General features: G+C 46.7%; 2 protein-coding genes, 29 non-coding genes and 20 pseudogenes across 31 annotated transcripts in view; 1 reads left to right on the plus strand and 50 right to left on the minus strand.

Annotated features, from left to right (window-relative positions):
- LOC140291438 (uncharacterized) overlaps positions 1 to 19,021 on the minus strand; it is an 873,052-nt gene that overhangs the window by 231,430 nt on the left and 622,601 nt on the right. The window lies entirely within an intron of this gene.
- The window catches only part of LOC140291873 (NLR family CARD domain-containing protein 3-like), a 323,587-nt gene that overhangs the window by 58,404 nt on the left and 246,162 nt on the right, over positions 1 to 19,021 (plus strand). The gene's annotated exons all lie outside the window — the stretch shown is intronic.
- On the minus strand, positions 228 to 346 carry LOC140299572 (5S ribosomal RNA; annotated as a pseudogene).
- Positions 616 to 734, minus strand: LOC140304184 (5S ribosomal RNA; annotated as a pseudogene).
- On the minus strand, positions 1,004 to 1,122 carry LOC140297937 (5S ribosomal RNA). The gene has a single exon (XR_011913628.1). It is a non-coding gene; the product is annotated as a 5S ribosomal RNA (ribosomal RNA).
- On the minus strand, positions 1,392 to 1,510 carry LOC140280118 (5S ribosomal RNA; annotated as a pseudogene).
- Positions 1,780 to 1,898, minus strand: LOC140298662 (5S ribosomal RNA). The gene has a single exon (XR_011914287.1). It is a non-coding gene; the product is annotated as a 5S ribosomal RNA (ribosomal RNA).
- Positions 2,168 to 2,286, minus strand: LOC140297951 (5S ribosomal RNA). Its single transcript, XR_011913640.1, has one exon. It is a non-coding gene; the product is annotated as a 5S ribosomal RNA (ribosomal RNA).
- Positions 2,556 to 2,674, minus strand: LOC140271317 (5S ribosomal RNA; annotated as a pseudogene).
- Positions 2,944 to 3,062, minus strand: LOC140293637 (5S ribosomal RNA). Its single transcript, XR_011912693.1, has one exon. It is a non-coding gene; the product is annotated as a 5S ribosomal RNA (ribosomal RNA).
- Positions 3,332 to 3,450, minus strand: LOC140300039 (5S ribosomal RNA). Its single transcript, XR_011914793.1, has one exon. It is a non-coding gene; the product is annotated as a 5S ribosomal RNA (ribosomal RNA).
- LOC140290917 (5S ribosomal RNA) lies at positions 3,720 to 3,838 on the minus strand. Its single transcript, XR_011912404.1, has one exon. It is a non-coding gene; the product is annotated as a 5S ribosomal RNA (ribosomal RNA).
- On the minus strand, positions 4,108 to 4,226 carry LOC140295783 (5S ribosomal RNA; annotated as a pseudogene).
- On the minus strand, positions 4,496 to 4,614 carry LOC140294483 (5S ribosomal RNA). Its single transcript, XR_011912788.1, has one exon. It is a non-coding gene; the product is annotated as a 5S ribosomal RNA (ribosomal RNA).
- Positions 4,884 to 5,002, minus strand: LOC140291631 (5S ribosomal RNA; annotated as a pseudogene).
- Positions 5,272 to 5,390, minus strand: LOC140291658 (5S ribosomal RNA). The gene has a single exon (XR_011912474.1). It is a non-coding gene; the product is annotated as a 5S ribosomal RNA (ribosomal RNA).
- On the minus strand, positions 5,660 to 5,778 carry LOC140298471 (5S ribosomal RNA). Its single transcript, XR_011914115.1, has one exon. It is a non-coding gene; the product is annotated as a 5S ribosomal RNA (ribosomal RNA).
- Positions 6,048 to 6,166, minus strand: LOC140299697 (5S ribosomal RNA; annotated as a pseudogene).
- Positions 6,436 to 6,554, minus strand: LOC140291379 (5S ribosomal RNA). The gene has a single exon (XR_011912447.1). It is a non-coding gene; the product is annotated as a 5S ribosomal RNA (ribosomal RNA).
- On the minus strand, positions 6,824 to 6,942 carry LOC140291392 (5S ribosomal RNA). The gene has a single exon (XR_011912449.1). It is a non-coding gene; the product is annotated as a 5S ribosomal RNA (ribosomal RNA).
- On the minus strand, positions 7,212 to 7,330 carry LOC140298472 (5S ribosomal RNA). Its single transcript, XR_011914116.1, has one exon. It is a non-coding gene; the product is annotated as a 5S ribosomal RNA (ribosomal RNA).
- Positions 7,600 to 7,718, minus strand: LOC140297995 (5S ribosomal RNA). The gene has a single exon (XR_011913681.1). It is a non-coding gene; the product is annotated as a 5S ribosomal RNA (ribosomal RNA).
- Positions 7,988 to 8,106, minus strand: LOC140270189 (5S ribosomal RNA). The gene has a single exon (XR_011907690.1). It is a non-coding gene; the product is annotated as a 5S ribosomal RNA (ribosomal RNA).
- Positions 8,376 to 8,494, minus strand: LOC140305781 (5S ribosomal RNA; annotated as a pseudogene).
- On the minus strand, positions 8,764 to 8,882 carry LOC140291403 (5S ribosomal RNA). The gene has a single exon (XR_011912450.1). It is a non-coding gene; the product is annotated as a 5S ribosomal RNA (ribosomal RNA).
- On the minus strand, positions 9,152 to 9,270 carry LOC140291415 (5S ribosomal RNA). The gene has a single exon (XR_011912451.1). It is a non-coding gene; the product is annotated as a 5S ribosomal RNA (ribosomal RNA).
- LOC140298473 (5S ribosomal RNA) lies at positions 9,540 to 9,658 on the minus strand. The gene has a single exon (XR_011914117.1). It is a non-coding gene; the product is annotated as a 5S ribosomal RNA (ribosomal RNA).
- LOC140297996 (5S ribosomal RNA) lies at positions 9,928 to 10,046 on the minus strand. The gene has a single exon (XR_011913682.1). It is a non-coding gene; the product is annotated as a 5S ribosomal RNA (ribosomal RNA).
- On the minus strand, positions 10,316 to 10,434 carry LOC140270261 (5S ribosomal RNA). Its single transcript, XR_011907697.1, has one exon. It is a non-coding gene; the product is annotated as a 5S ribosomal RNA (ribosomal RNA).
- Positions 10,704 to 10,822, minus strand: LOC140280124 (5S ribosomal RNA; annotated as a pseudogene).
- Positions 11,092 to 11,210, minus strand: LOC140309651 (5S ribosomal RNA). Its single transcript, XR_011916390.1, has one exon. It is a non-coding gene; the product is annotated as a 5S ribosomal RNA (ribosomal RNA).
- LOC140318436 (5S ribosomal RNA) lies at positions 11,480 to 11,598 on the minus strand (annotated as a pseudogene).
- On the minus strand, positions 11,868 to 11,986 carry LOC140299708 (5S ribosomal RNA; annotated as a pseudogene).
- On the minus strand, positions 12,256 to 12,374 carry LOC140299574 (5S ribosomal RNA; annotated as a pseudogene).
- On the minus strand, positions 12,644 to 12,762 carry LOC140304196 (5S ribosomal RNA; annotated as a pseudogene).
- Positions 13,032 to 13,150, minus strand: LOC140297963 (5S ribosomal RNA). The gene has a single exon (XR_011913652.1). It is a non-coding gene; the product is annotated as a 5S ribosomal RNA (ribosomal RNA).
- Positions 13,420 to 13,538, minus strand: LOC140280132 (5S ribosomal RNA; annotated as a pseudogene).
- LOC140291427 (5S ribosomal RNA) lies at positions 13,808 to 13,926 on the minus strand. Its single transcript, XR_011912452.1, has one exon. It is a non-coding gene; the product is annotated as a 5S ribosomal RNA (ribosomal RNA).
- LOC140291439 (5S ribosomal RNA) lies at positions 14,196 to 14,314 on the minus strand. Its single transcript, XR_011912453.1, has one exon. It is a non-coding gene; the product is annotated as a 5S ribosomal RNA (ribosomal RNA).
- Positions 14,584 to 14,702, minus strand: LOC140298474 (5S ribosomal RNA). The gene has a single exon (XR_011914118.1). It is a non-coding gene; the product is annotated as a 5S ribosomal RNA (ribosomal RNA).
- Positions 14,972 to 15,090, minus strand: LOC140297997 (5S ribosomal RNA). The gene has a single exon (XR_011913683.1). It is a non-coding gene; the product is annotated as a 5S ribosomal RNA (ribosomal RNA).
- LOC140270328 (5S ribosomal RNA) lies at positions 15,360 to 15,478 on the minus strand. Its single transcript, XR_011907704.1, has one exon. It is a non-coding gene; the product is annotated as a 5S ribosomal RNA (ribosomal RNA).
- Positions 15,748 to 15,866, minus strand: LOC140280140 (5S ribosomal RNA; annotated as a pseudogene).
- On the minus strand, positions 16,136 to 16,254 carry LOC140309707 (5S ribosomal RNA). The gene has a single exon (XR_011916395.1). It is a non-coding gene; the product is annotated as a 5S ribosomal RNA (ribosomal RNA).
- LOC140318441 (5S ribosomal RNA) lies at positions 16,524 to 16,642 on the minus strand (annotated as a pseudogene).
- LOC140299719 (5S ribosomal RNA) lies at positions 16,912 to 17,030 on the minus strand (annotated as a pseudogene).
- On the minus strand, positions 17,300 to 17,418 carry LOC140299576 (5S ribosomal RNA; annotated as a pseudogene).
- LOC140304202 (5S ribosomal RNA) lies at positions 17,688 to 17,806 on the minus strand (annotated as a pseudogene).
- On the minus strand, positions 18,076 to 18,194 carry LOC140297975 (5S ribosomal RNA). Its single transcript, XR_011913663.1, has one exon. It is a non-coding gene; the product is annotated as a 5S ribosomal RNA (ribosomal RNA).
- Positions 18,464 to 18,582, minus strand: LOC140280146 (5S ribosomal RNA; annotated as a pseudogene).
- LOC140298674 (5S ribosomal RNA) lies at positions 18,852 to 18,970 on the minus strand. Its single transcript, XR_011914298.1, has one exon. It is a non-coding gene; the product is annotated as a 5S ribosomal RNA (ribosomal RNA).

The following is a 19,021-nucleotide window of genomic DNA, read 5'->3' on the forward strand; positions in this document are numbered from 1 at the left end:
CATATTGTTACTCTATGTAACCAGATAATTGCTGAGAAAGGCTGATGCGTATTAGGCACATCTTCTTCCCTGACGTGATTATTACCTGCAGTTGAACCTGAGACTCTCAGATCACTTCGTGTCTGCCAACAAAGCAGCAGCAGCTGAAGATGACCAACTTCCTCATGTGTCACAGGGTGATCAGACGTTGCAACAAAAGACATGCAGGTGCTAGAGAGAAGAGAAAAAGCTTACAGCACCTGGTATTCCCAAGCGGTCTCCCATCCAAGTACTAACCAGGCCCAACCCTTCTTGGCTTCCGAGATCAGACGAGGTTGGGCATGTTCAGGGTGGTGTGGCCGTAAGCAACAATGTCTGTGACAAATGTGCATTATATCGGTACTGGAATCATACATTTCCTCTATGTAACCAGATTATTGCCGAGAAAGGCTAACTTGTAGTGGGCACATCTTCATCCCTGAAGTGATTATTACCTGCAGTTGAAACTGAGACTCTCAGATCACTTCGTGTCTGCCAACAAAGCAGCAGCAGCTGAAGATGACCAACTTCCTCATGTGTCACAGGGTGATCAGACGTTGCAACAAAAGACATGCATGTGGTAGAGAGAAGAGAAAAAGCTTACAGCACCTGGTATTCCCAAGCAGTCTCCCATCCAAGTACTAACCAGGCACAACCTTGCTTGGCTTCCGAGATCAGACGAGGTCGGGCATATTCAGGGTGGTGTGGCTGTAAGCAACAATGTCTGTCACAAATGTGCATTATATAGGTACTGGAATCATACGGTTACTCTATGTAACCAGATAATTGCCGAGAAAGGCTGATATGTAGTGGGCACATCTTCATCCCTGATGTGATTATTACCTGCAGTTGAAACTGAGACTCTCAGATCACTTCGTGTCTGCCAACAAAGCAGCAGCAGCTGAAGATGACCAACTTCCTCATGTGTCACAGGGTGATCAGACGTTGCAACAAAAGACATGCAGGTGGTAGAGAGAAGAGAAAAAGCTTACAGCACCTGGTATTCCCAAGCGGTCTCCCATCCAAGTACTAACCAGGCCCAACCCTGCTTGGCTTCCGAGATCAGACGAGGTCGGGCATGTTCAGGGTGGTGTGGCCGTAAGCAACAATGTCTGTGACAAATGTGCATTATATCGGTACTGGAATCATACAGTTCCTCTATGTAACCAGATAATTGCCGAGAAAGGCTAACTTGTAGTGGGCACATCTTCTTCCCTGACGTGATTATTACCTGCAGTTGAAACTGAGACTCTCAGATCACTTCGTGTCTGCCAACAAAGCAGCAGCAGCTGAAGATGACCAACTTCCTCATGTGTCACATGGTGATCAGACGTTGCAACAAAAGACATGCAGGTGGTAGAGAGAAGAGAAAAAGCTTACAGCACCTGGTATTCCCAAGTAGTCTCCCATCCAAGTACTAACCAGATCCAACCCTGCTTGGCTTCTGAGATCAGACAAGGTCGGGCATATTCAGGGTGGTGTGGCCGTAAGCAACAATATCTGTAACAAATGTGCATTATATAGGTACTGGAATCATACGGTTCCTCTATGTAACCAGATAATTGCCGAGAAAGGCTAACTTGTAGTGGGCACATCTTCATCCCTGATGTGATTATTACCTGCAGTTGAAACTGAGACTCTCAGATCACTTCGTGTCTGCCAACAAAGCAGCAGCAGCTGAAGATGACCAACTTCCTCATGTGTCACAGGGTTATCAGACGTTGCAACAAAAGACATGCAGGTGGTAGAGAGAAGAGAAAAAGCTTACAGCACCTGGTATTCCCAAGCGGTCTCCCATCCAAGTACTAACCAGGCCCAACCCTGCTTGGCTTCCGAGATCAGACGAGGTCGGGCATATTCAGGGTGGTGTGGCTGTAAGCAACAATGTCTGTCACAAATGTGCATTATATAGGTACTGGAATCATACGGTTACTCTATGTAACCAGATAATTGCCGAGAAAGGCTGATATGTAGTGGGCACATCTTCATCCCTGATGTGATTATTACCTGCAGTTGAAACTGAGACTCTCAGATCACTTCGTGTCTGCCAACAAAGCAGCAGCAGCTGAAGATGACCAACTTCCTCATGTGTCACAGGGTGATCAGACGTTGCAACAAAAGACATGCAGGTGGTAGAGAGAAGAGAAAAAGCTTACAGCACCTGGTATTCCCAAGCGGTCTCCCATCCAAGTACTAACCAGGCCCAACCCTGCTTGGCTTCCGAGATCAGACGAGGTCGGGCATGTTCAGGGTGGTGTGGCCGTAAGCAACAATGTCTGTCACAAATGTGCATTATAGAGGTACTGGAATCATACGGTTACTCTATGTAACCAGATAATTGCTGAGAAAGGCTGATGCGTATTAGGCACATCTTCTTCCCTGTCGTGATTATTCTCTCCAGCGGAAACTGAGACTCTCAGATCACTTCGTGTCTGCCGACAAAGCAGCAGCAGCTGAAGATGACCAACTTCCTCATGTGTCACAGGGTGATCAGACGTTGCAACAAAAGACATGCAGGTGGTAGAGAGAAGAGAAATAGCTTACAGCACTTGGTATTCCCAAGTAGTCTCCCATCCAAGTACTAACCAGGCCCAACCCTGCTTGGCTTCCGAGATCAGACGAAGTCGGGCATATTCAGGGTGTTGTGGCCGTAAGCAACAATATCTGTGAACAATGTGCATTATATCGGTACTGGAATCATACAGTTCCTCTATGTAACCAGATAATTGCCGAGAAAGAATGAAATGTAGTGGGCACATCTTAATCCCTGATGTGATTATTACCTGCAGTTGAAACTGAGACTCTCAGATCACTTCGTGTCTGCCAACAAAGCAGCAGCAGCTGAAGATGACCAACTTCCTCATGTGTCACAGGGTGATCAGACGTTGCAACAAAAGACATGCAGGTGGTAGAGAGAAGAGAAAAAGCTTACAGCACCTGGTATTCCCAAGCGGTCTCCCATCCAAGTACTAACCAGGCCCAACCCTGCTTGGCTTCCGAGATCAGACGAGGTCGGGCATATTCAGGGTGGTGTGGCCGTAAGCATCAATATCTGTGAACATTTTGCATTATATCGGTACTGGAATCATACAGTTCCTCTATGTAACCAGATGATTGCCGAGAAAGGCTAACTTGTAGTGGGCACATCTTCTTCCCTGTCGTGATTATTATCTGCAGTTGAAACTGAGACTCTCAGATCACTTCGTGTCTGCCAACAAAGCAGCAGCAGCTGAAGATGACCAACTTCCTCATGTGTCACAGGGTGATCAGACGTTGCAACAAAAGACATGCAGGTGGTAGAGAGAAGAGAAAAAGCTTACAGCACCTGGTATTCCCAAGCGGTCTCCCATCCAAGTACTAACCAGGCCCAACCCTGCTTGGCTTCCGAGATCAGACGAGGTCGAGCATGTTCAGGGTGGTGTGGCCGTAAGCAACAATGTCTGTGACAAATGTGCATTATATCGGTACTGGAATCATACAGTTCCTCTATGTAACCAGATAATTGCAGAGAAAGGCTAACTTGTAGTGGGCACATCTTCTTCCCTGACGTGATTATTACCTGCAGTTGAATCTGAGACTCTCAGATCAATTTGTGTCTGCCAACAAAGCAGCAGCAGCTGAAGATGACCAACTTCCTCATGTGTCACAGGGTGATCAGACGTTGCAACAAAAGACATGCAGGTGGTAGAGAGAAGAGAAAAAGCTTTCAGCACCTGGTATTCCCAAGCGGTCTCCCATCCAAGTACTAACCAGGCCCAACCCTGCTTGGCTTCCGAGATCAGACGAGGTCGGGCATATTCAGGGTGGTGTGGCCGTAAGCAACAATATCTGTAACAAATGTGCATTATATAGGTACTGGAATCATACGGTTCCTCTATGTAACCAGATAATTGCCGAGAAAGGCTAACTTGTAGTGGGCACATCTTCATCCCTGATGTGATTATTACCTGCAGTTGAAACTGAGACTCTCAGATCACTTCGTGTCTGCCAACATAGCAGCAGCAGCTGAAGATGACCAACTTCCTCATGTGTCACATGGTGATCAGACGTTGCAACAAAAGACATGCAGGTGGTAGAGAGAAGAGAAAAAGCTTACAACACCTGGTATTCATAAGCAGTCTCCCATCCAAGTACTAACAAGGCCCAACCCTGCTTGGGTTCCGAGATCAGACTAGGTCAGGTATATTCAGGGTGGTGTGGCCATAAGCAACAACATCTGTGAACAATGTGCATTATATAGGTACTGGAATCATATAGTTCCTCTATGTAACCAGATGATTGCCGAGAAAGGCTGATATGTAGTGGGCACATCTTCATCCCTGATGTGATTATTACCTGCAGTTGAAACTGAGACTCTCAGATCACTTCGTGTCTGCCAACAAAGCAGCAGCAGCTGAAGATGACCAACTTCCTCATGTGTCACAGGGTGATCAGACGTTGCAACAAAAGACATGCAGGTGGTAGAGAGAAGAGAAAAAGCTTACAGCACCTGGTATTCCCAAGCGGTCTCCCATCCAAGTACTAACCAGGCCCAACCCTGCTTGGCTTCCGAGATCAGACGAAGTCGAGCATGTTCAGGGTGGTGTGGCCGTAAGCAACAATGTCTGTGACAAATGTGCATTATATCGGTACTGGAATCATACAGTTCCTCTATGTAACCAGATGATTGCCGAGAAAGGCTAACTTGTAGTGGGCACATCTTCTTCCCTGTCGTGATTATTATCTGCAGTTGAAACTGAGAATCTCAGATCACTTCGTGTCTGCCAACATAGCAGCAGCAGCTGAAGATGACCAACTTCCTCATGTGTCACATGGTGATCAGACGTTGCAACAAAAGACATGCAGGTGGTAGAGAGAAGAGAAAAAGCTTACAGCACCTGGTATTCATAAGCAGTCTCCCATCCAAGTACTAACAAGGCCCAACCCTGCTTGAGTTCCGAGATCAGACTAGGTCAGGTATATTCAGGGTGGTGTGGCCGTAAGCAACAATATCTGTGAACAATGTGCATTATATCGGTACTGGAATCATACAGTTCCTCTATGTAACCAGATGATTGCCGAGAAAGGCTGATATGTAGTGGGCACATCTTCATCCCTGATGTGATTATTACCTGCAGTTGAAACTGAGACTCTCAGATCACTTCGTGTCTGCCAACAAAGCAGCAGCAGCTGAAGATGACCAACTTCCTCATGTGTCACAGGGTGATCAGACGTTGCAACAAAAGACATGCAGGTGCTAGAGAGAAGAGAAAAAGCTTACAGCACCTGGTATTCCCAAGGGGTCTCCCATCCAAGTACTAACCAGGCCCAACCCTTCTTGGCTTCCGAGATCAGACGAGGTCGGGCATGTTCAGGGTGGTGTGGCCGTAAGCAACAATGTCTGTGACAAATATGCATTATATCGGTACTGGAATCATACAGTTCCTCTATGTAACCAGATGATTGACGAGAAAGGCTAACTTGTAGTGGGCACATCTTCTTCCCTGTCGTGATTATTATCTGCAGTTGAAACTGAGAATCTCAGATCACTTCGTGTGTGCCAACATAGCAGCAGCAGCTGAAGATGACCAACTTCCTCATGTGTCACAGGGTGATCAGACGTTGCAACAAAAGACATGCAGGTGGTAGAGAGAAGACAAAAAGCTTACAGCACCTGGTATTCATAAGCAGTCTCCCATCCAAGTACTAACCAGGCCCAACCCTGCTTGGCTTCCGAGATCAGACGAGGTCGGGCATGTTCAGGGTGGTGTGGCCGTAAGCAACAATGTCTGTGACAAATGTGCATTATATCGGTACTGGAATCATACAGTTCCTCTATGTAACCAGATTATTGCCGAGAAAGGCTAACTTGTAGTGGGCACATCTTCATCCCTGAAGTGATTATTACCTGCAGTTGAAACTGAGACTCTCAGATCACTTCGTGTCTGCCAACAAAGCAGCAGCAGCTGAAGATGACCAACTTCCTCATGTGTCACAGGGTGATCAGACGTTGCAACAAAAGACATGCAGGTGGTAGAGAGAAGAGAAAAAGCTTACAGCACCTGGTATTCCCAAGCAGTCTCCCATCCAAGTACTAACCAGGCCCAAACCTGCTTGGCTTCCGAGATCAGACAAGGTCGGGCATGTTCAGGGTGGTGTGGCCGTAAGCAACAATATCTGTGAACAATGTGCATTATATAGGTACTGGAATCATATTGTTACTCTATGTAACCAGATAATTGCTGAGAAAGGCTGATGCGTATTAGGCACATCTTCTTCCCTGACGTGATTATTACCTGCAGTTGAACCTGAGACTCTCAGATCACTTCGTGTCTGCCAACAAAGCAGCAGCAGCTGAAGATGACCAACTTCCTCATGTTTCACAGGGTGATCAGACGTTGCAACAAAAGACATGCAGGTGCTAGAGAGAAGAGAAAAAGCTTACAGCACCTGGTATTCCCAAGCGGTCTCCCATCCAAGTACTAACCAGGCCCAACCCTTCTTGGCTTCCGAGATCAGACGAGGTCGGGCATGTTCAGGGTGGTGTGGCCGTAAGCAACAATGTCTGTGACAAATATGCATTATATCGGTACTGGAAACATACAGTTCCTCTATGTAACCAGATGATTGACCAGAAAGGCTAACTTGTAGTGGGCACATCTTCTTCCCTGTCGTGATTATTATCTGCAGTTGAAACTGAGAATCTCAGATCACTTCGTGTCTGCCAACAAAGCAGCAGCAGCTGAAGATGACCAACTTCCTCATGTGTCACAGGATGATCAGACGTTGCAACAAAAGACATGCAGGTGCTAGAGAGAAGAGAAAAAGCTTACAGCACCTGGTATTCCCAAGCGGTCTCCCATCCAAGTACTAACCAGGCCCAACCCTTCTTGGCTTCCGAGATCAGACGAGGTCGGGCATGTTCAGGGTGGTGTGGCCGTAAGCAACAATGTCTGTGACAAATATGCATTATATCGGTACTGGAATCATACAGTTCCTCTATGTAACCAGATGATTGACCAGAAAGGCTAACTTGTAGTGGGCACATCTTCTTCCCTGTCGTGATTATTATCTGCAGTTGAAACTGAGAATCTCAGATCACTTCGTGTCTGCCAACATAGCAGCAGCAGCTGAAGATGACCAACTTCCTCATGTGTCACAGGGTGATCAGACGTTGCAACAAAAGACATGCAGGTGGTAGAGAGAAGACAAAAAGCTTACAGCACCTGGTATTCATAAGCAGTCTCCCATCCAAGTACTAACCAGGCCCAACCCTGCTTGGCTTCCGAGATCAGACGAGGTCGGGCATGTTCAGGGTGGTGTGGCCGTAAGCAACAATGTCTGTGACAAATGTGCATTATATCGGTACTGGAATCATACAGTTCCTCTATGTAACCAGATTATTGCCGAGAAAGGCTAACTTGTAGTGGGCACATCTTCATGCCTGAAGTGATTATTACCTGCAGTTGAAACTGAGACTCTCAGATCACTTCGTGTCTGCCAACAAAGCAGCAGCAGCTGAAGATGACCAACTTCCTCATGTGTCACAGGGTGATCAGACGTTGCAACAAAAGACATGCATGTGGTAGAGAGAAGAGAAAAAGCTTACAGCACCTGGTATTCCCAAGCAGTCTCCCATCCAAGTACTAACCAGGCCCAACCTTGCTTGGCTTCCGAGATCAGACGAGGTCGGGCATATTCAGGGTGGTGTGGCTGTAAGCAACAATGTCTGTCACAAATGTGCATTATATAGGTACTGGAATCATACGGTTACTCTATGTAACCAGATAATTGCCGAGAAAGGCTGATATGTAGTGGGCACATCTTCATCCCTGATGTGATTATTACCTGCAGTTGAAACTGAGACTCTCAGATCACTTCGTGTCTGCCAACAAAGCAGCAGCAGCTGAAGATGACCAACTTCCTCATGTGTCACAGGGTGATCAGACGTTGCAACAAAAGACATGCAGGTGGTAGAGAGAAGAGAAAAAGCTTACAGCACCTGGTATTCCCAAGCAGTCTCCCATCCAAGTACTAACCAGGCCCAACCCTGCTTGGCTTCCGAGATCAGACGAGGTCGGGCATGTTCAGGGTGGTGTGGCCGTAAGCAACAATGTCTGTGACAAATGTGCATTATATCGGTACTGGAATCATACAGTTCCTCTATGTAACCAGATAATTGCCGAGAAAGGCTAACTTGTAGTGGGCACATCTTCTTCCCTGACGTGATTATTACCTGCAGTTGAAACTGAGACTCTCAGATCACTTCGTGTCTGCCAACAAAGCAGCAGCAGCTGAAGATGACCAACTTCCTCATGTGTCACATGGTGATCAAACGTTGCAACAAAAGACATGCAGGTGGTAGAGAGAAGAGAAAAAGCTTACAGCACCTGGTATTCCCAAGTAGTCTCCCATCCAAGTACTAACCAGATCCAACCCTGCTTGGCTTCTGAGATCAGACGAGGTCGGGCATGTTCAGGGTGGTGTGGCCGTAAGCAACAATATCTGTGAACAATGTGCATTATATAGGTACTGGAATCATATTGTTACTCTATGTAACCAGATAATTGCTGAGAAAGGCTGATGCGTATTAGGCACATCTTCTTCCCTGACGTGATTATTACCTGCAGTTGAACCTGAGACTCTCAGATCACTTCGTGTCTGCCAACAAAGCAGCAGCAGCTGAAGATGACCAACTTCCTCATGTTTCACAGGGTGATCAGACGTTGCAACAAAAGACATGCAGGTGCTAGAGAGAAGAGAAAAAGCTTACAGCACCTGGTATTCCCAAGCGGTCTCCCATCCAAGTACTAACCAGGCCCAACCCTTCTTGGCTTCCGAGATCAGACGAGGTCGGGCATGTTCAGGGTGGTGTGGCCGTAAGCAACAATGTCTGTGACAAATATGCATTATATCGGTACTGGAAACATACAGTTCCTCTATGTAACCAGATGATTGACCAGAAAGGCTAACTTGTAGTGGGCACATCTTCTTCCCTGTCGTGATTATTATCTGCAGTTGAAACTGAGAATCTCAGATCACTTCGTGTCTGCCAACAAAGCAGCAGCAGCTGAAGATGACCAACTTCCTCATGTGTCACAGGATGATCAGACGTTGCAACAAAAGACATGCAGGTGCTAGAGAGAAGAGAAAAAGCTTACAGCACCTGGTATTCCCAAGCGGTCTCCCATCCAAGTACTAACCAGGCCCAACCCTTCTTGGCTTCCGAGATCAGACGAGGTCGGGCATGTTCAGGGTGGTGTGGCCGTAAGCAACAATGTCTGTGACAAATATGCATTATATCGGTACTGGAATCATACAGTTCCTCTATGTAACCAGATGATTGACCAGAAAGGCTAACTTGTAGTGGGCACATCTTCTTCCCTGTCGTGATTATTATCTGCAGTTGAAACTGAGAATCTCAGATCACTTCGTGTCTGCCAACATAGCAGCAGCAGCTGAAGATGACCAACTTCCTCATGTGTCACAGGGTGATCAGACGTTGCAACAAAAGACATGCAGGTGGTAGAGAGAAGACAAAAAGCTTACAGCACCTGGTATTCATAAGCAGTCTCCCATCCAAGTACTAACCAGGCCCAACCCTGCTTGGCTTCCGAGATCAGACGAGGTCGGGCATGTTCAGGGTGGTGTGGCCGTAAGCAACAATGTCTGTGACAAATGTGCATTATATCGGTACTGGAATCATACAGTTCCTCTATGTAACCAGATTATTGCCGAGAAAGGCTAACTTGTAGTGGGCACATCTTCATGCCTGAAGTGATTATTACCTGCAGTTGAAACTGAGACTCTCAGATCACTTCGTGTCTGCCAACAAAGCAGCAGCAGCTGAAGATGACCAACTTCCTCATGTGTCACAGGGTGATCAGACGTTGCAACAAAAGACATGCATGTGGTAGAGAGAAGAGAAAAAGCTTACAGCACCTGGTATTCCCAAGCAGTCTCCCATCCAAGTACTAACCAGGCCCAACCTTGCTTGGCTTCCGAGATCAGACGAGGTCGGGCATATTCAGGGTGGTGTGGCTGTAAGCAACAATGTCTGTCACAAATGTGCATTATATAGGTACTGGAATCATACGGTTACTCTATGTAACCAGATAATTGCCGAGAAAGGCTGATATGTAGTGGGCACATCTTCATCCCTGATGTGATTATTACCTGCAGTTGAAACTGAGACTCTCAGATCACTTCGTGTCTGCCAACAAAGCAGCAGCAGCTGAAGATGACCAACTTCCTCATGTGTCACAGGGTGATCAGACGTTGCAACAAAAGACATGCAGGTGGTAGAGAGAAGAGAAAAAGCTTACAGCACCTGGTATTCCCAAGCAGTCTCCCATCCAAGTACTAACCAGGCCCAACCCTGCTTGGCTTCCGAGATCAGACGAGGTCGGGCATGTTCAGGGTGGTGTGGCCGTAAGCAACAATGTCTGTGACAAATGTGCATTATATCGGTACTGGAATCATACAGTTCCTCTATGTAACCAGATAATTGCCGAGAAAGGCTAACTTGTAGTGGGCACATCTTCTTCCCTGACGTGATTATTACCTGCAGTTGAAACTGAGACTCTCAGATCACTTCGTGTCTGCCAACAAAGCAGCAGCAGCTGAAGATGACCAACTTCCTCATGTGTCACATGGTGATCAAACGTTGCAACAAAAGACATGCAGGTGGTAGAGAGAAGAGAAAAAGCTTACAGCACCTGGTATTCCCAAGTAGTCTCCCATCCAAGTACTAACCAGATCCAACCCTGCTTGGCTTCTGAGATCAGACAAGGTCGGGCATATTCAGGGTGGTGTGGCCGTAAGCAACAATATCTGTAACAAATGTGCATTATATAGGTACTGGAATCATACGGTTCCTCTATGTAACCAGATAATTGCCGAGAAAGGCTAACTTGTAGTGGGCACATCTTCATCCCTGATGTGATTATTACCTGCAGTTGAAACTGAGACTCTCAGATCACTTCGTGTCTGCCAACAAAGCAGCAGCAGCTGAAGATGACCAACTTCCTCATGTGTCACAGGGTTATCAGACGTTGCAACAAAAGACATGCAGGTGGTAGAGAGAAGAGAAAAAGCTTACAGCACCTGGTATTCCCAAGCGGTCTCCCATGCAAGTACTAACCAGGCCCAACCCTGCTTGGCTTCCGAGATCAGACGAGGTCGGGCATGTTCAGGGTGGTGTGGCCGTAAGCAACAATGTCTGTCACAAATGTGCATTATAGAGGTACTGGAATCATACGGTTACTCTATGTAACCAGATAATTGCTGAGAAAGGCTGATGCGTATTAGGCACATCTTCTTCCCTGTCGTGATTATTCTCTCCAGCGGAAACTGAGACTCTCAGATCACTTCGTGTCTGCCAACAAAGCAGCAGCAGCTGAAGATGACCAACTTCCTCATGTGTCACAGGGTGATCAGACGTTGCAACAAAAGACATGCAGGTGGTAGAGAGAAGAGAAAAAGCTTACAGCACCTGGTATTCCCAAGTAGTCTCCCATCCAAGTACTAACCAGGCCCAACCCTGCTTGGCTTCCGAGATCAAACGAGGTTGGGCATGTTCAGGGTGTTGTGGCCGTAAGCAACAATATCTGTGAACAATGTGCATTATATGGGTACTGGAATCATACGGTTCCTCTATGTAACCAGATTATTGCCAAGAAAGGCTAACTTGCAGTGGGCACATCTTCATCCCTGATGTGATTATTATCTGTAGTTGAAACTGAGAATCTCAGATCACTTCGTGTCTGCCAACAAAGCAGCAGCAGCTGAAGATGACCAACTTCCTCATGTGTCACAGGGTGATCAGACGTTGCAACAAAAGACATGCAGGTGGTAGAGAGAAGAGAAAAAGCTTACAGCACCTGGTATTCCCAAGCAGTCTCCCATCCAAGTACTAACCAGGCCCAAACCTGCTTGGCTTCCGAGATCAGACAAGGTCGGGCATGTTCAGGGTGGTGTGGCCGTAAGCAACAATATCTGTGAACAATGTGCATTATATAGGTACTGGAATCATATTGTTACTCTATGTAACCAGATAATTGCTGAGAAAGGCTGATGCGTATTAGGCACATCTTCTTCCCTGACGTGATTATTACCTGCAGTTGAACCTGAGACTCTCAGATCACTTCGTGTCTGCCAACAAAGCAGCAGCAGCTGAAGATGACCAACTTCCTCATGTGTCACAGGGTGATCAGACGTTGCAACAAAAGACATGCAGGTGCTAGAGAGAAGAGAAAAAGCTTACAGCACCTGGTATTCCCAAGCGGTCTCCCATCCAAGTACTAACCAGGCCCAACCCTTCTTGGCTTCCGAGATCAGACGAGGTTGGGCATGTTCAGGGTGGTGTGGCCGTAAGCAACAATGTCTGTGACAAATGTGCATTATATCGGTACTGGAATCATACATTTCCTCTATGTAACCAGATTATTGCCGAGAAAGGCTAACTTGTAGTGGGCACATCTTCATCCCTGAAGTGATTATTACCTGCAGTTGAAACTGAGACTCTCAGATCACTTCGTGTCTGCCAACAAAGCAGCAGCAGCTGAAGATGACCAACTTCCTCATGTGTCACAGGGTGATCAGACGTTGCAACAAAAGACATGCATGTGGTAGAGAGAAGAGAAAAAGCTTACAGCACCTGGTATTCCCAAGCAGTCTCCCATCCAAGTACTAACCAGGCACAACCTTGCTTGGCTTCCGAGATCAGACGAGGTCGGGCATATTCAGGGTGGTGTGGCTGTAAGCAACAATGTCTGTCACAAATGTGCATTATATAGGTACTGGAATCATACGGTTACTCTATGTAACCAGATAATTGCCGAGAAAGGCTGATATGTAGTGGGCACATCTTCATCCCTGATGTGATTATTACCTGCAGTTGAAACTGAGACTCTCAGATCACTTCGTGTCTGCCAACAAAGCAGCAGCAGCTGAAGATGACCAACTTCCTCATGTGTCACAGGGTGATCAGACGTTGCAACAAAAGACATGCAGGTGGTAGAGAGAAGAGAAAAAGCTTACAGCACCTGGTATTCCCAAGCGGTCTCCCATCCAAGTACTAACCAGGCCCAACCCTGCTTGGCTTCCGAGATCAGACGAGGTCGGGCATGTTCAGGGTGGTGTGGCCGTAAGCAACAATGTCTGTGACAAATGTGCATTATATCGGTACTGGAATCATACAGTTCCTCTATGTAACCAGATAATTGCCGAGAAAGGCTAACTTGTAGTGGGCACATCTTCTTCCCTGACGTGATTATTACCTGCAGTTGAAACTGAGACTCTCAGATCACTTCGTGTCTGCCAACAAAGCAGCAGCAGCTGAAGATGACGAACTTCCTCATGTGTCACATGGTGATCAGACGTTGCAACAAAAGACATGCAGGTGGTAGAGAGAAGAGAAAAAGCTTACAGCACCTGGTATTCCCAAGTAGTCTCCCATCCAAGTACTAACCAGATCCAACCCTGCTTGGCTTCTGAGATCAGACAAGGTCGGGCATATTCAGGGTGGTGTGGCCGTAAGCAACAATATCTGTGAACAATGTGCATTATATAGGTACTGGAATCATATTGTTACTCTATGTAACCAGATAATTGCTGAGAAAGGCTGATGCGTATTAGGCACATCTTCTTCCCTGACGTGATTATTACCTGCAGTTGAACCTGAGACTCTCAGATCACTTCGTGTCTGCCAACAAAGCAGCAGCAGCTGAAGATGACCAACTTCCTCATGTTTCACAGGGTGATCAGACGTTGCAACAAAAGACATGCAGGTGCTAGAGAGAAGAGAAAAAGCTTACAGCACCTGGTATTCCCAAGCGGTCTCCCATCCAAGTACTAACCAGGCCCAACCCTTCTTGGCTTCCGAGATCAGACGAGGTCGGGCATGTTCAGGGTGGTGTGGCCGTAAGCAACAATGTCTGTGACAAATATGCATTATATCGGTACTGGAAACATACAGTTCCTCTATGTAACCAGATGATTGACCAGAAAGGCTAACTTGTAGTGGGCACATCTTCTTCCCTGTCGTGATTATTATCTGCAGTTGAAACTGAGAATCTCAGATCACTTCGTGTCTGCCAACAAAGCAGCAGCAGCTGAAGATGACCAACTTCCTCATGTGTCACAGGATGATCAGACGTTGCAACAAAAGACATGCAGGTGCTAGAGAGAAGAGAAAAAGCTTACAGCACCTGGTATTCCCAAGCGGTCTCCCATCCAAGTACTAACCAGGCCCAACCCTTCTTGGCTTCCGAGATCAGACGAGGTCGGGCATGTTCAGGGTGGTGTGGCCGTAAGCAACAATGTCTGTGACAAATATGCATTATATCGGTACTGGAATCATACAGTTCCTCTATGTAACCAGATGATTGACCAGAAAGGCTAACTTGTAGTGGGCACATCTTCTTCCCTGTCGTGATTATTATCTGCAGTTGAAACTGAGAATCTCAGATCACTTCGTGTCTGCCAACATAGCAGCAGCAGCTGAAGATGACCAACTTCCTCATGTGTCACAGGGTGATCAGACGTTGCAACAAAAGACATGCAGGTGGTAGAGAGAAGACAAAAAGCTTACAGCACCTGGTATTCATAAGCAGTCTCCCATCCAAGTACTAACCAGGCCCAACCCTGCTTGGCTTCCGAGATCAGACGAGGTCGGGCATGTTCAGGGTGGTGTGGCCGTAAGCAACAATGTCTGTGACAAATGTGCATTATATCGGTACTGGAATCATACAGTTCCTCTATGTAACCAGATTATTGCCGAGAAAGGCTAACTTGTAGTGGGCACATCTTCATGCCTGAAGTGATTATTACCTGCAGTTGAAACTGAGACTCTCAGATCACTTCGTGTCTGCCAACAAAGCAGCAGCAGCTGAAGATGACCAACTTCCTCATGTGTCACAGGGTGATCAGACGTTGCAACAAAAGACATGCATGTGGTAGAGAGAAGAGAAAAAGCTTACAGCACCTGGTATTCCCAAGCAGTCTCCCATCCAAGTACTAACCAGGCCCAACCTTGCTTGGCTTCCGAGATCAGACGAGGTCGGGCATATTCAGGGTGGTGTGGCTGTAAGCAACAATGTCTGTCACAAATGTGCATTATATAGGTACTGGAATCATACGGTTACTCTATGTAACCAGATAATTGCCGAGAAAGGCTGATATGTAGTGGGCACATCTTCATCCCTGATGTGATTATTACCTGCAGTTGAAACTGAGACTCTCAGATCACTTCGTGTCTGCCAACAAAGCAGCAGCAGCTGAAGATGACCAACTTCCTCATGTGTCACAGGGTGATCAGACGTTGCAACAAAAGACATGCAGGTGGTAGAGAGAAGAGAAAAAGCTTACAGCACCTGGTATTCCCAAGCAGTCTCCCATCCAAGTACTAACCAGGCCCAACCCTGCTTGGCTTCCGAGATCAGACGAGGTCGGGCATGTTCAGGGTGGTGTGGCCGTAAGCAACAATGTCTGTGACAAATGTGCATTATATCGGTACTGGAATCATACAGTTCCTCTATGTAACCAGATAATTGCCGAGAAAGGCTAACTTGTAGTGGGCACATCTTCTTCCCTGACGTGATTATTACCTGCAGTTGAAACTGAGACTCTCAGATCACTTCGTGTCTGCCAACAAAGCAGCAGCAGCTGAAGATGACCAACTTCCTCATGTGTCACATGGTGATCAAACGTTGCAACAAAAGACATGCAGGTGGTAGAGAGAAGAGAAAAAGCTTACAGCACCTGGTATTCCCAAGTAGTCTCCCATCCAAGTACTAACCAGATCCAACCCTGCTTGGCTTCTGAGATCAGACAAGGTCGGGCATATTCAGGGTGGTGTGGCCGTAAGCAACAATATCTGTAACAAATGTGCATTATATAGGTACTGGAATCATACGGTTCCTCTATGTAACCAGATAATTGCCGAGAAAGGCTAACTTGTAGTGGGCACATCTTCATCCCTGATGTGATTATTACCTGCAGTTGAAACTGAGACTCTCAGATCACTTCGTGTCTGCCAACAAAGCAGCAGCAGCTGAAGATGACCAACTTCCTCATGTGTCACAGGGTTATCAGACGTTGCAACAAAAGACATGCAGGTGGTAGAGAGAAGAGAAAAAGCTTACAGCACCTGGTATTCCCAAGCGGTCTCCCATGCAAGTACTAACCAGGCCCAACCCTGCTTGGCTTCCGAGATCAGACGAGGTCGGGCATGTTCAGGGTGGTGTGGCCGTAAGCAACAATGTCTGTCACAAATGTGCATTATAGAGGTACTGGAATCATACGGTTACTCTATGTAACCAGATAATTGCTGAGAAAGGCTGATGCGTATTAGGCACATCTTCTTCCCTGTCGTGATTATTCTCTCCAGCGGAAACTGAGACTCTCAGATCACTTCGTGTCTGCCAACAAAGCAGCAGCAGCTGAAGATGACCAACTTCCTCATGTGTCACAGGGTGATCAGACGTTGCAACAAAAGACATGCAGGTGGTAGAGAGAAGAGAAAAAGCTTACAGCACCTGGTATTCCCAAGTAGTCTCCCATCCAAGTACTAACCAGGCCCAACCCTGCTTGGCTTCCGAGATCAAACGAGGTTGGGCATGTTCAGGGTGTTGTGGCCGTAAGCAACAATATCTGTGAACAATGTGCATTATATGGGTACTGGAATCATACGGTTCCTCTATGTAACCAGATTATTGCCAAGAAAGGCTAACTTGCAGTGGGCACATCTTCATCCCTGATGTGATTATTATCTGTAGTTGAAACTGAGAATCTCAGATCACTTCGTGTCTGCCAACAAAGCAGCAGCAGCTGAAGATGACCAACTTCCTCATGTGTCACAGGGTGATCAGACGTTGCAACAAAAGACATGCAGGTGGTAGAGAGAAGAGAAAAAGCTTACAGCACCTGGTATTCCCAAGCAGTCTCCCATCCAAGTACTAACCAGGCCCAAACCTGCTTGGCTTCCGAGATCAGACAAGGTCGGGCATGTTCAGGGTGGTGTGGCCGTAAGCAACAATATCTGTGAACAATGTGCATTATATAGGTACTGGAATCATATTGTTACTCTATGTAACCAGATAATTGCTGAGAAAGGCTGATGCGTATTAGGCACATCTTCTTCCCTGACGTGATTATTACCTGCAGTTGAACCTGAGACTCTCAGATCACTTCGTGTCTGCCAACAAAGCAGCAGCAGCTGAAGATGACCAACTTCCTCATGTGTCACAGGGTGATCAGACGTTGCAACAAAAGACATGCAGGTGCTAGAGAGAAGAGAAAAAGCTTACAGCACCTGGTATTCCCAAGCGGTCTCCCATCCAAGTACTAACCAGGCCCAACCCTTCTTGGCTTCCGAGATCAGACGAGGTTGGGCATGTTCAGGGTGGTGTGGCCGTAAGCAACAATGTCTGTGACAAATGTGCATTATATCGGTACTGGAATCATACATTTCCTCTATGTAACCAGATTATTGCCGAGAAAGGCTAACTTGTAGTGGGCACATCTTCATCCCTGAAGTGATTATTACCTGCAGTTGAAACTGAGACTCTCAGATCACTTCGTGTCTGCCAACAAAGCAGCAGCAGCTGAAGATGACCAACTTCCTCATGTGTCACAGGGTGATCAGACGTTGCAACAAAAGACATGCATGTGGTAGAGAGAAGAGAAAAAGCTTACAGCACCTGGTATTCCCAAGCAGTCTCCCATCCAAGTACTAACCAGGCACAACCTTGCTTGGCTTCCGAGATCAGACGAGGTCGGGCATATTCAGGGTGGTGTGGCTGTAAGCAACAATGTCTGTCACAAATGTGCATTATATAGGTACTGGAATCATACGGTTACTCTATGTAACCAGATAATTGCCGAGAAAGGCTGATATGTAGTGGGCACATCTTCATCCCTGATGTGATTATTACCTGCAGTTGAAACTGAGACTCTCAGATCACTTCGTGTCTGCCAACAAAGCAGCAGCAGCTGAAGATGACCAACTTCCTCATGTGTCACAGGGTGATCAGACGTTGCAACAAAAGACATGCAGGTGGTAGAGAGAAGAGAAAAAGCTTACAGCACCTGGTATTCCCAAGCGGTCTCCCATCCAAGTACTAACCAGGCCCAACCCTGCTTGGCTTCCGAGATCAGACGAGGTCGGGCATGTTCAGGGTGGTGTGGCCGTAAGCAACAATGTCTGTGACAAATGTGCATTATATCGGTACTGGAATCATACAGTTCCTCTATGTAACCAGATAATTGCCGAGAAAGGCTAACTTGTAGTGGGCACATCTTCTTCCCTGACGTGATTATTACCTGCAGTTGAAACTGAGACTCTCAGATCACTTCGTGTCTGCCAACAAAGCAGCAGCAGCTGAAGATGACGAACTTCCTCATGTGTCACATGGTGATCAGACGTTGCAACAAAAGACATGCAGGTGGTAGAGAGAAGAGAAAAAGCTTACAGCACCTGGTATTCCCAAGTAGTCTCCCATCCAAGTACTAACCAGATCCAACCCTGCTTGGCTTCTGAGATCAGACAAGGTCGGGCATATTCAGGGTGGTGTGGCCGTAAGCAACAATATCTGTAACAAATGTGCATTATATAGGTACTGGAATCATACGGTTCCTCTATGTAACCAGATAATTGCCGAGAAAGGCTAACTTGTAGTGGGCACATCTTCATCCCTGATGTGATTATTACCTGCAGTTGAAACTGAGACTCTCAGATCACTTCGTGTCTGCCAACAAAGCAGCAGCAGCTGAAGATGACCAACTTCCTCATGTGTCACAGGGTTATCAGACGTTGCAACAAAAGACATGCAGGTGGTAGAGAGAAGAGAAAAAGCTTACAGCACCTGGTATTCCCAAGCGGTCTCCCATCCAAGTACTAACCAGGCCCAACCCTGCTTGGCTTCCGAGATCAGACGAGGTCGGGCATATTCAGGGTGGTGTGGCTGTAAGCAACAATGTCTGTCACAAATGTGCATTATATAGGTACTGGAATCATACGGTT

The sequence above is a fragment of the Leuresthes tenuis genome, unplaced genomic scaffold (genome assembly GCF_036924035.1).
Source record: "Leuresthes tenuis unplaced genomic scaffold, fLeuTen1.0.hap1 SCAF_1, whole genome shotgun sequence".
Classification (NCBI taxonomy): Eukaryota; Metazoa; Chordata; class Actinopteri; order Atheriniformes; family Atherinopsidae; genus Leuresthes; species Leuresthes tenuis.